This window comes from Mirounga leonina, unplaced genomic scaffold (assembly GCF_011800145.1).
Source record: "Mirounga leonina isolate KUSES-001 unplaced genomic scaffold, KU_Mleo_1.0 Mir_169, whole genome shotgun sequence".
In the NCBI taxonomy this organism is placed as follows: domain Eukaryota; kingdom Metazoa; phylum Chordata; class Mammalia; order Carnivora; family Phocidae; genus Mirounga; species Mirounga leonina.
The window spans coordinates 4693334-4705904 of NW_023270431.1; positions in this window are offsets into that span (position 1 = coordinate 4693334).

Consider the following 12571-nt stretch of genomic DNA (forward strand, 5'->3'; position numbering starts at 1 on the left):
TCTGAGTCTATGCAAGTCTCTCAAATATGACATTCCAGTCAAAGCCTCGGTAAAATAACCAATGTTTCCAATGGTGTCCTGTTACAAGGAGTACTTATGCAAATGACTATGATTGCCATGGAAGAAAAAATACTGAGACCTTGTGAATTTATACACACACACACACACACACACACACACGTGTGTGTATGCATGTAACCAAATATATATATACACATGTATATACATGTAACCAAAATATATATACATGTGTGTATGTACGTATATGTGTATATATATATACAAACATGTATATATATATATATACACAAACATGTATATATATATATATATATACACACAAACATGTATATATATATATATATATATATGTATGTATGTATATAATTATCTCTCCTTTCTAATTTCCGTACATTTTCCTATCATGAAAATGATTTTGTGAAGTTCATTATGTTTTCATAAAAGTATAAATTAAGGACAGAGGAAAGCATCAAATTTGAATTTCCTTGGTTTTAGTCCTGAGGTGATCCAAGCCATTAAAGCTATTTAAACACCTTTCCTTTGGTATTCAAGATTGCAGCATGCTGTCTTGAGGCAAATGTAATGCTGAAAAACAAGACTTTAGTGATAAAAAAAAAGAGGAACAAAAACTGAGCTACTCTTGTCAGTGTCAGTAGGTAAATAGCGCTAATCTGTCTTCATTATTGCTATGCATGCTGTAATACCAGGTGGGAGAATGTGTAATATCTTTTACCATTATCCAAGAGCTAAGTACCATGAAGAAACTTAAAGGCAGAATTATCTTTGATCAACAAAAATGTGGCAATCATTTCAGTCTGAAATTGCCTTCAGGGGATTTTGACATCTTTCTGTGAAGATGCAAAGACCTCTCACTTTCCCACATTGTCATTATTTAGATTGTAAAGTTCGTTAGATTTGAATTCTTAGCACAAGCTGCTTCTCAGGGAGAGGAAAAAAAAAATTTCCAAAACAATAAAACACCTTTATCAGATATTTTTGGTAACCCCCCTAAAGACATAAAAATTAATCTAAGAGGAAAAAAAATCACAAGATTAAAAAAATGCAAGTATGGTCAGTCAGAATTAAATCATTATTAAGTCTTTTGAACAGTTTCATTTCTGACCTGTATATTCTTGACTCCTCTAAAAGATAATTTTCATTTACTTTTGAAATCTTGCACATGACCCAGATTTGCTAAACCCCAACTAATCAAAATTGGCCCCATGCAGAGTTGTTAAATAAATGACATTTGCCTTGGGGTTCTTTTTAGTGCCCCTTCCCACTGCCTGTAGGACATTCTTGAAATAACTCATCATATCCAAAAACCAACCTATGCCTCTTTCCTCACATCCAAGCCCCACTCCTCACCTAGACCACTACCTGCTACTTTTTGAGTGTTGCCCAAGTTAGTAAGTGGACTCATCATTTGCTGAGTTATTAAAAAGATATGTACTCATCCTTGATTCCACATCTAATCAATCTTCACATTGCTAATTCTACCTTCTAAATATTTCTTGAATTTGTCCCTTTTACTCCATTCTCATGTAAACTTTCCACTACCTTATGTCCCTCTTAATCTGTTCTCCACCAGATAATTATGCTGACCCAGTTAAATGAAATCTGGTTCTCTTACTCTTTTGTTTCAACTCTTCAAGGTATAGAATAAAAGCCACATTCTTTTAGGTCACAAGACTCCATGTAATCTTGACGCTGCTTACATCTTCAGTCTTTTTTTTAGCTCTCAATTCTTTTCTCAGTTACTTCCAAATCTGTTCAGTGACTAAATGTAATTAACAATTAAAAAATTAGAAATATACATAACAAGTCTGGTAACCTAAGAAGAGTCATTGTGGTTTTAAGGTGCATTATATGAAGAGATTTAGGGAGATAAAGTTAGACTAGTAAGTTGTGATTATTCATGGAGAGACCTAATGGCATACTAAGGGATATGGATTTGATTTATTCTGAAGGAAATGGGAAGCCAAGGGGAGACATGATTAATGTGATAGTTTAGGATAATAAAGCTTAGAACGACAGGTAAAATTGGGTGGAGTGTGCAGGGCTGGATTAGGAAACCAGTAAGGAAGCTATTAAAGTGAACTAGAAGAACTTCCATTATGGTAGTGGCTGTAAAAATGGTAAGAAGAAATCAAAGGGAGAATTATAATGAAGGAAAATTGATAGTTCTCAGCAAGTGATTGCCTGAGAGAGACAAAAGGAGAGAGAAGCGTCAAAGGTAACTGAGGATTTGAGCATAATGAGTAGGAGGACGATGGCACCATCAACACCTGAGACATACTGGAGGAAGAACACACTATGTCCAGCTCCAGCCATACTGGGTTTGAGCAGTATTGTGACATGCCATTCATGTAATGTTCAGAGAAGAAAACTAAAAATTTCAAAGTCTTTTCTATTCTGAGTCACAGATTTTCACTGATTATTATTATTATTATTATTAAAGATTTTATTTACTTATTTGACAGAGAGATAGAGAGCACAAGTAGGCAGAGGGAGAGGGAGAAGCAGGCTTTCCACTGAGGAGGGAGCCGGACGTGGGGCTCGATCCCAGGACCCCAGGATCATGACCTGAGCCGAAGGCAGCCGCTTAACCGACTGAGCCACCCAGGTGCCCCTATTATTATTTTTTTAAACACTGCTTCCCTCGGTCCTAGTATGGGGAAAACAAAATTACATAGCCTAGACATTTATAATTCTGTAAGGGAATATTCAAATCCTAGTTGGTGTAGCACAAAGCAGGACTGGTTATATAATTTACAGGGTTTGGTGCAAAATGAAAATTTGGGGTCCCTGGTTTAAATATTAAGGATTTAAAGACTAACATTAGTAGACCAAGTCCTGGGTCCTTCTAAGCACTGAGTTCTGTGCAACTACAGAGATTTCACACCTGTAAGGTCAGCCTGTGCAAGGATGGAGTGTTCTACCTCTCTTATTTTCATGATTGCTAGAAGAAAAGATTTTAAGTGTCCATCTATATCCTCTTGTATATCTCAAGATGCCCTTTTAATTCTGATGGGGCACAATCAGTTCTACTCATATTGTGTTTGATAATACTGTAGTTAGTCAAAGTACACCTTCTTTGATAGAACTCTTGACACATTTACTATCTGTCAAAGACACAGATATTATGGGGAAAAAATGGAGAAGAAAAAGAAGTGGCTAAGAAAAGTAAAGCAAAAAGATCTCATTTTTGCTATATTTCTTCCTGTTATTAAGTTAAATATTTAATATTATTTTATTTTTTAATAAGCATTAGCTAGGCATAGTTTCTAAACCCTTTACAAATGTTACCTGGTGGTTCAGAACAAATCTAAGAAGTAGATCTATTATCCCCATTCTATAGGTGAGGAATGCAAGGCACACAGAGGTTAAGGATTTGCCCAGCGTTACACAGCAAGAAGTGGCAGAGACAAAATTTAAAGTAGGGCCCTCTGGCTCCAGAATTCATGTTCTTACATTAATATACTGTGCTATTACCTCAATATGCTACCACTTCCCCACAAACTAAAACAGGGTTAGAATAAAATATTATTTTTAAAATTCCAGGGGAAATGGTTGATATAAAAATATTTTTCAAAAAAGTTGTCTTAAGTAGAATGAACAAAAATTATGAAACATTATTGATAGTACCCAAGAGAGAAATAGTGGAACTTCAGGTAAATTTTGAATAGAGCATATTGAGGTAAGCTAGCATTACAAACATACACTACCTTTCATTTAAATTCCTACAATTATCTACAACTAAAATTTAAGTTAGTAACTTGTCATCTAATGTATAAAGTATGATATTAAATGTCTACTTTGAGGGGGAGAGGAAGGAGGGGTTTCTTTTGAATTTTTTAATTGATTGCTTGGTATCTTGCTATCTCCTTGCCTCATGCCTAATACAGTGAAAAGTTAAAGAACTCTTGTTTTATTATTTGGCATTCTATACTGTAATATAAAACCATTAAACCAGAGGCCTTGGGTGTTTCAAGAGGTTGGAAGCATCTGGCAGGGAGATGCTGATGGAGAAGTCTGACTGGGAATAGACATGAGTTGGTGTGCATCAGGCTCCTAGAAAATAGTCTAATTTTAGTTATTTAGGGAAATCAAAATGTGCATGCTAACTTTCTGACATATGAAAGAAAAAGCAATAACTTACTACTAACATCTACTCTAATTCATTCTTTATCTTCAGACTTTTCTAAAATCAAGATGATCATAAAATTTATTTTCCAAAACATGGAGCTGTCACAGGAATTTTCCTTTAGTTCCCTCAGTTCTTGGTCATCCTGCTTCAAAAAATGAAGAGATAGACCAGACGAGTGGTGGGCAGCAGAGCAAAGTTTATTGAGCAATAGGTAAAATGATTGTACAAAGCTCCCGAAGAGAGACGGGAAAGGGTTGCCAAAGGAGTTTCCAAGTCTAGGGGTCTTTATGGGCTTGTTGGCAGGCTGTTTCAGTCTGATGAGCCCTCCCTGTGCCTGTCATCCAATCAAGGTTTTGTCATCTATCACCTGGAAAAGGGTGGAAGGCTCCTTCCAGGGTGGTGTAAAACCCTTTTAAGGTGGTTTCCTCTTGGGGGGGGGGGGGTGCCCTTGTCCTTGCCTGCCTCTCTTCCAACTTTCCTTCATCAGAACAGTTTTTGAAAGTAAAAGTGAGCATTATTAAAAATTATTCTGGGATAACAGGTATATGCCAGCATAGTCCCAGGCAAAGCAGGGTATACAGTCACTTGATTTATAACCAATCCAACCTACCCATCTTCCCCTTAGCCAATTGTACATAACTGATTTCCAAAAAAATGAAAGCTCATTAAACTCACTCCAAGCTGGTAACATTAGCTAATTGGCCCAGGTATAACCATATGCATTTGGTTCATTTTCTGTGACTCGACACATGTGTGCGCAAATGTTTTTCAGCTCATCTACTTTTACTTCTCAGATATAGGTCAATAGGAAATACAAGTTTTGAAAACTGAAATTTCTAGCTTCTCATGCTTATACCAATTTTGAAAGATATGAAAGAAAGATGAGGGAGGGAGAGAGGGGAAGAAAAAAGGGAAATAAAGATCCACCGGCTATTTGGACAGTTGACTGCCAATTTTAGTATTAATACCTGTGAAATCTGGTCCAGTAATTTGATTTTTATCAATAAGTCCAGGTCTGATGAGGCTTAGAATTAAGAAACAGTCATCAGATTTAAAGTAATACCTATATATCAACCATATGTGAAGGTATACTCTAGACTCTGATATTTATAGATTTAACATTTTTGTTTTGGGCTACTTGTATGAGACCCAAGACTCTAGGACATATATGCATTTGTGATCTTGCTGATCCACAGATTTAATTTATAAACTGAGCATGGGAATAAACCACTTATCTAGCAAGTGATCCCAGTTGACCATGGTCATCACATTCACACCTCAAAATTGGTGCTAGTGTTCTTCATTCACCATTAGCAAGTATTTTATTGGAAGATTATATGCTAGAATAATGTCCAATAATTCAATGGCTTGATGTTCTCTATAATGAAAAAAACAAAAAACAAACAACAACAACAAAAAAAACAACTCCCTTTTCCAAGAATCAAGGTCAACTGTGTGCACAAGCAAATCCCTGCTAGTGGGTCAATCCATTTAAATCCAAAAATACAAGTCGTAAGACTATTTTGGAGAAACTAAAATTTGGACAGGGAAAGTTGGATGTTCTCACAGGATAGCATGAAGTTATGTGAATTGATGGATTGTCCTTCATCACTCCAGGAATTTTTCTACCTAAAAATCTATGGCCCCTTGATTCAGAGCACGGCTTTCCTGACACAGTGTTAGATAAACATAGAATCATGTTCTGTAGCATTTTTTTCTTTTTGAGTGCCTATAAGCACCATTATATCAAGTCAAGCAAGGTACAACCTGATTGAATAGCCTGAAATTTTCTTTCACATCAATCACATTTCAGGCATGTCTATTTGAGGCTATAACTTGGTTACCTTGACCAGACGTAAGCCTATCCCAGGTCTCTATCGTCAATCCATTTATAAATCATCTCTTAGGTGTGGGATAACTTCACCTATTATAAGCTGTTTGATTTTTTTTTTTCCTGTGTCAGTCTCAGAGTGAGATTTTCTACCAAATTCTGAGGCCTCCTTTAATAACTACAATGATCCAAATGCAGTTTTAGGGAAAATTTAATATTTAAACTTATTCTTTGACTAATTTAAGTCCTTCACAGGTAATCAATTTTACTAATCTACCAGCTGTGATATACATTGTTAATCATTAGAAAAAGAAACCTAAAAATTGAACCAAAAAAATTTAAAACTTTATTTCAAAAAAAAAAAAAGGGAAAGAAAATTGAGTTTTATATAAATAAAGAGAGGCAAAGAATGGCATAATAGACATTTTGGCAATATGGCTTAAGAATCTTTAAAGTTTTTCTTTTTAAAAAAATCTTTGTGTCTCTTTTTTGATAAGGGTTTCAGATGTGAGAATAAGGATTCATGTCACTTTAGTTATCTAATACTTTGTAACTAGCTACCCCAAAATTTAGTGGCTTAATACAACATTTTTTGTTTTCTTCATGATTCTATGGTTGGCCAGACCCAGCTCAATGGTTCTTCTCTCCATGTGTTATTGACTAGGTTATTAATGCCTTTATCTGGGCATTAATATTAATATTAATGCCTTCAGCTAGGGCTGGATGTCCAAGAAACCTCATTCCTAGATCTGCCAGTTAATACTGGCTATCAGCTGGGTTACATGTTTGGCCTCCATGTAGCCTTTCTCTCTCCAGTGGTCTATACTTGCCTCCTCAGAAAGTAGCAGTTGGGTTCCAACAGAATGAAAGCAGAAGCAAGCAGGCCTCTTTAAGCCTAGATCCAGAACTGGAACAGTATCACTTTCACCATTTCCTATTGGTCAAAGCAAGTCACGGGACCAATCCAGACTCCAGTGGAGTGGAAATAGTCTTCACCATTTAGTGCAAGAGAGGCACTTGCATATAGGAATGGATTTGGGACAGCTGCCTTTGCCGATAATCTACCACTCATGTGGTACCTACTTCTGATGTGAAGTAGTCACCAAGAAACAAAGCTATCCACCCACCTATATTGAAATCAGGGAGGCAAAAAATGTACTGGATGCTTAACAAAATTTTCTTCCTAGTAATTATGATATAAATTGTTCCATAAGATTTACTCCACACTGTCTTCCCTTAAGCTTGAAGAAAATCTTCAAGTCACCAGGTTAGTTTGGTATTTTTAGGCATTTTCCCAACTTCTCATTTCTTGAAAAATGTCTGCTCTGGGAAAAATTTTTTGCTAAGGTGCAAAAGCAAAAAAAAATGTGTAACCTTTCTCCATCTAGTAGAGAGTTAACTAAGAAAAACAGGTGTAAATAATGTTTATCCAAACTTAGTAATTAGTTAAAATATCATTAAGTTCAATCTATGTTGATACATCTCTCCTAACAAAATTATATATAGCAAATAACCATTAACTATCATCTGAAATCACTCCTGCCTCATACAAAATTCTAATCAAACAGGTCTTAGTTCTGAAGAGTTCTTAATGGAAATATATAGTATCTCAAGCATATTCTACTTTTAAAAATAAAATTCAGAAAATAAAACTCATGAAGATGTTTCTTATTCTCCAGTATTGTATTACTTGAAAAGAATGTCTTCCTCCCTTTTTTATCCAGGAAGTATAGCAAGCCTAGAATCACTCAGCAACAAATTCTGAAGACATACTATCTGAGAGGAGAAAGGAAGAAATTCCTGGTCTCCAAATGGCAAAGTCCACTCACACAACGGGGTGGAAGACATCATCATCTACAGGAAAGTTCTGATTGACCTGATCTGACCAGGCAGAGAAAATTTATGGTTTATGTTTTATTTGGCTCCTCCCCCCTTCACAACACATCTGTTTATCTGGACAACAATTTTAGGCTTGTTATATATAAGAGGTGGTTAGAAGACATAATACATAAACTTTTACAAATAAGGATCAACGTGATCCTTAAATTATATTATAAATATGTACACATCTACACACGCACATGTGCATATATAGGTATATGTACATATGTGTATATATATACACATACACACACACGTATATATATATATATGAATATAGATTTCTAATACTATTATGGACATAGGGTAAAAACTTTTTCAAAAGTTGTATGCATCTAATAAAAGTTATTTGAAAACTAATCATGGAATATTTCAGATTCTAAAGGCAAAAATTAGGTATACTTTTAAAATGATTTTGTCAGAATGGAACAATAAGTTTCATTAAAATTAGGGGAAAAAAATAAGTTTGTCAACTGTGGTAGGCAGAAAAGTGCCCTGTCCACCCAAAGATATTCATGCCTTAATTCCTGGAACCTTTGGACATGTTATCTTACACAGTAAGATAGACTTTGGAAAAGGTGATTAAAGTTAAGAAACATGTCCTATCGGACAAGATTGTCTTGAATTATCTGGGTGGGCCCAATTTAATTACATGTGTCCTTAAAATTGGAGGACCATTCCAAGCTGTGGTCAGAGAAGAAGATATGACTATGGAAGAAGAGTCAGAAACATGCAATATGAAATGAGTCAACCTGCCATTCCTGCCTTTGAAGATGGAAGACAAGGGACACCATCTAAGCAATGGTGATAGCCCCTACAAGCTGAAATGGTCAGTTACATGGATTCTCCCTGTGACTCTCCAGAATGGAACAAAGCCCTGTCAACATATTGATTTTAGCCCATATTGGACTTCTGACCTACAAAACTGGAAGATAATAAATTTGTAATTCTTATCCCGTTAAATTTCAAGCATTTTTTATTTCAATTATTTACTTATATAAAATGTTACTACCATCCAAACCTAAAAATACATAAAATATTTAGGCAATATCAACATTCAAACTATTCTTATATATTCCAATCCATTACCTATGTTGAAAATTAATCTGCTGATAAATTAACATTGCTTAAATAAGTTCAATCTGTATTTAGACTGCATGTGCTCATAGATATGCCAATACATTTAATTGTATTGTTTCAAAGAATAGTTGATATATAATTTTTTCTTCCAGAGATGATATGGCAGATGCTGTCATTACCTAATATTTATATCTACCTCTATCTTTTCCACACAGACTCCAATTCGAAGCAGGTAGAACCCTTTACATTTTCAGATGATGATTCATAATAGGACTAAAACTACCATTATTATGGCCCTATCCACCCCGCCTATGGTGAGGCCTAGGGTTGGCCATATGGCAAAAGAGACTAAACAAGAAATCTCTTAGGGGACTTTCATTTCCACAAGAAGAGTTTTGCATCTTACCTTTGCCCTTAGATGAAATTTTGATGTCATGAGTCACAGCAGATATCGTGCAGCTAGAAGGTAATAGAAAAGCACAAGTACAAAAAGCCTACATGACAATGGTAGATAGAAGAATAAAAGAACCTGCTTTGAACTGCCTTTCTTGGTCTTAGTTTTGAATACCTAAAAGATTTTTTATCACATAAGCTACAATTACCTGATTTTCTGCTACTTGCAGCCAAACGTATAACATGTATAAGTGAGAAGACATTTCTTTAGACACCAAAATATATACAAGTAGCCATAAACAAAGGTTTAAATTATATATTCTTATCTGGGGTTATATCTGCAATGGAGTCTAAGGTTTTGAAAATTAAAAATAGATAGGGGCGCCTGGGTGGCTCAGTTGGTTAAGCATCTGCCTTCAGCTCAGGTCACAATCTCAGGGTCCTGAAATCAAGCCCCACATCTCCCTGCTCAGTGGAGAGTCTCTTTCTTCCTCTCCCTCTGCCCCTCCCCCTGCTCATGTTTTTCTTCCCTCGCTCAAATTAATAAATTAAAAAACCTTAAAAAATAAAAGTAATGATAAATAAAGAGGCAGGTCGGGGCTTTGATAAACATTTGGAATTCTCAAAAGTTTTCCTCCATTACAAGACTGGGGCAAATCCACTTTATGAATTTGCTGTAACTTTTGTAGAGGATTCAGTATTACTTATTCATGGGCTACTGGTTAGTACGAGTTGATAAACGCAGCCATGCAAAGAAAAATACTCTTCAAAACCGCTCTGTTCAGTTCTTTGAATGAAGACATTTGTGAGACAGACATCTGACAAAAGTCCCTGAGCCTGATGCTGTGTACACATAGTTGGTGCTACTATAAATGGTCATGGGCAGTCCTCCCCAACACTGGCCATCATGATGCCTCAGTCTCCCTAACTCTTTCCATCTACACCGCATCGAAATCCTTTTCTAGAAGGGAAAAAAAATCTGTTTGGGTGGAATTGTAGTCTTTTAAGACAAGCACAAGATCAAAGCAACTTCATATTTAAGAGGAGTTTCTATAAAAAACAAGTTTGTATGAGAGCTTTCAGCAAAAGAGCAAAATAGGTTGAGTTATGATTTTGCTCCTCCTTTTTAGATTTATTCATTTATCTTTTCTCTATTCTTTCTTCTTCCTCTTTTTTTTTTTTTCCTTTTTAACTCCAATCTCTTTTCTCCTTCCTCCAACTTTTGGCACTGTTTTCTCTGTCAAAGATGTCACTAGCCCTCCTTCCCTTCCCCCAAATGCATATTGGTCCCCTCATTTCTGCAACTGATATCATTTAAGAAGAAAATAATTTAAATTCATTCACATTAAAGAATGACTGGCTGATAGGCTCAACTACCCCCATAATTATTTTTATTTTAAAACAAGGAGATTATTAACCTAAATTACGCTCATTAAAACAGCAGCTGGTACCTAGGACTAAGTTTGCATCCACACTCTGATGCTCTGTGTGTGTGAAACTGACCATGGCACCCATTCACATCAAGATGCACCTTGATCTTCTAAAAGAGAAGTTTAAATTAGAAAATTGTTACAGCTTCTTAAAAAAAAAAAAAATGTCAACATCCTTTTTTTTTTTTTTTTTTAACATAGGGGAAGATGATGATTTCGAGTTAGGGGATGTACATGGTATAGTTTTTCTGGAGCATGCATATGAATCATCTGACAAACTGGTTCTATACATTCTCTCAACTTTGACCAAAAAGATGATAATATTAAGAAAATAAAAATATAAGAATATATTTTTAAACAGGAAAGAAAATTCTCATCCCCAACATTTTCTTCTTGGTAATTAACTGCCCCAAAAGGTTTTTCCAGTTACTGCCCCACTGAGAATGAAAAAAAAGATTTATGTGGGGGATGATATGTGATCGTTGGATTCATTTACTCGTTAAGGACAAACTCCAGTCCTGTCAGAGACAATGACGGGTGTGAAAGACGACAGCTGTAGAAACACAACTGCTGCAGGAAGTCCCACACCTGCACATAGAAAACTTGGAACTTTCCCTCTAATCTATGATGTTCTTTTGAAATTTGACTTGCTACTGCATCCTAAGTAAACAATGACACTGATTAAGGCTAGCATGCCTCCTTCGAACAAACTCAACTCCAGTTATAATAAGGCAATATATATACACATATTGTCTAGATTCTAATTGGCTAGATTTGCTATCCATCTACAGTTTGTGATGTAAGGTTACCAGATGAAGAAAAGCAGCAGTAAATTCTAATTATGGCTCAGGAAACTGCTGTGGCACTTAGTTTTAAATGCAAGTCAAAATGAAATGCTATTAATAAAAAGGCTTGGGGCGCCTGGGTGGCTCAGTCGTTAAGCGTCTGCCTTCAGCTCAGGTCATGATCCCAGGGTCCTGGGATCGAGCCCCGCATTGGTCTCCCTGCTCCGCGGGAAGCCTGCTCCTCTCTCTCCCACTCCCCTGCTTGTGTTCCCTCTCTTGCTGTGTCTCTCTGTCAAATAAATAAATAAAATCTTAAAAATAAATAAATAAAAAATAAAAAGGCTCATGGCATGGAAAGTTTATTTTAGAGTGGTATAATGCAATTTAGAGTGCTGGATTTCCAGGGTGGGATGTTAAGAGTATTTACAGAGTAGGAAGTGACTTGCATTGGGGAAGCCTTGACCATAACTGAAATTAGCGAGGACGTATGGAGTCTAATGTTTTTATACGTACTATGTCTCCCTCAGGATGCTTACTACTGAACAACTGAGGGAAAAGTTTTAAATATGCTTTAATTTAGGATAGGTAGCTTAGAGGCATAGGAGATTTAAATTTAATCAGAAACCAATGAACGGGGGCACCTGAGTGGCTCAGTAGGTTAAGCATCTACCTTAGGCTCAGGTCGTGATCCCAGGGTCCTGGGATAGAGGCCCATATAGGGCTCTCTGCTCAGCAGGGAGCCTGTTTCTCCCTGGCCCCCCATCTCCATCTCCTTTTCCCTGCCAATTCTCCCCCACCCCCGCTTGTGCTGTCAAATAAATAACATCTTAAAAAAAAGAAAGGGAAGAAAGAAAGGGAAGAAAGGGAAGAAAGGGAAGAAAGGGAAGAAAGGGAAGAAAAGAAAGAAAAGAAAAGAAAAGAAAGAAAAGAAAGAAAAGAAAGAAAAGAAAGAAAAGAAAAGGAAGAAAAGGAAGAAAAGGAAGAAAAGGAAGAAAAGGAA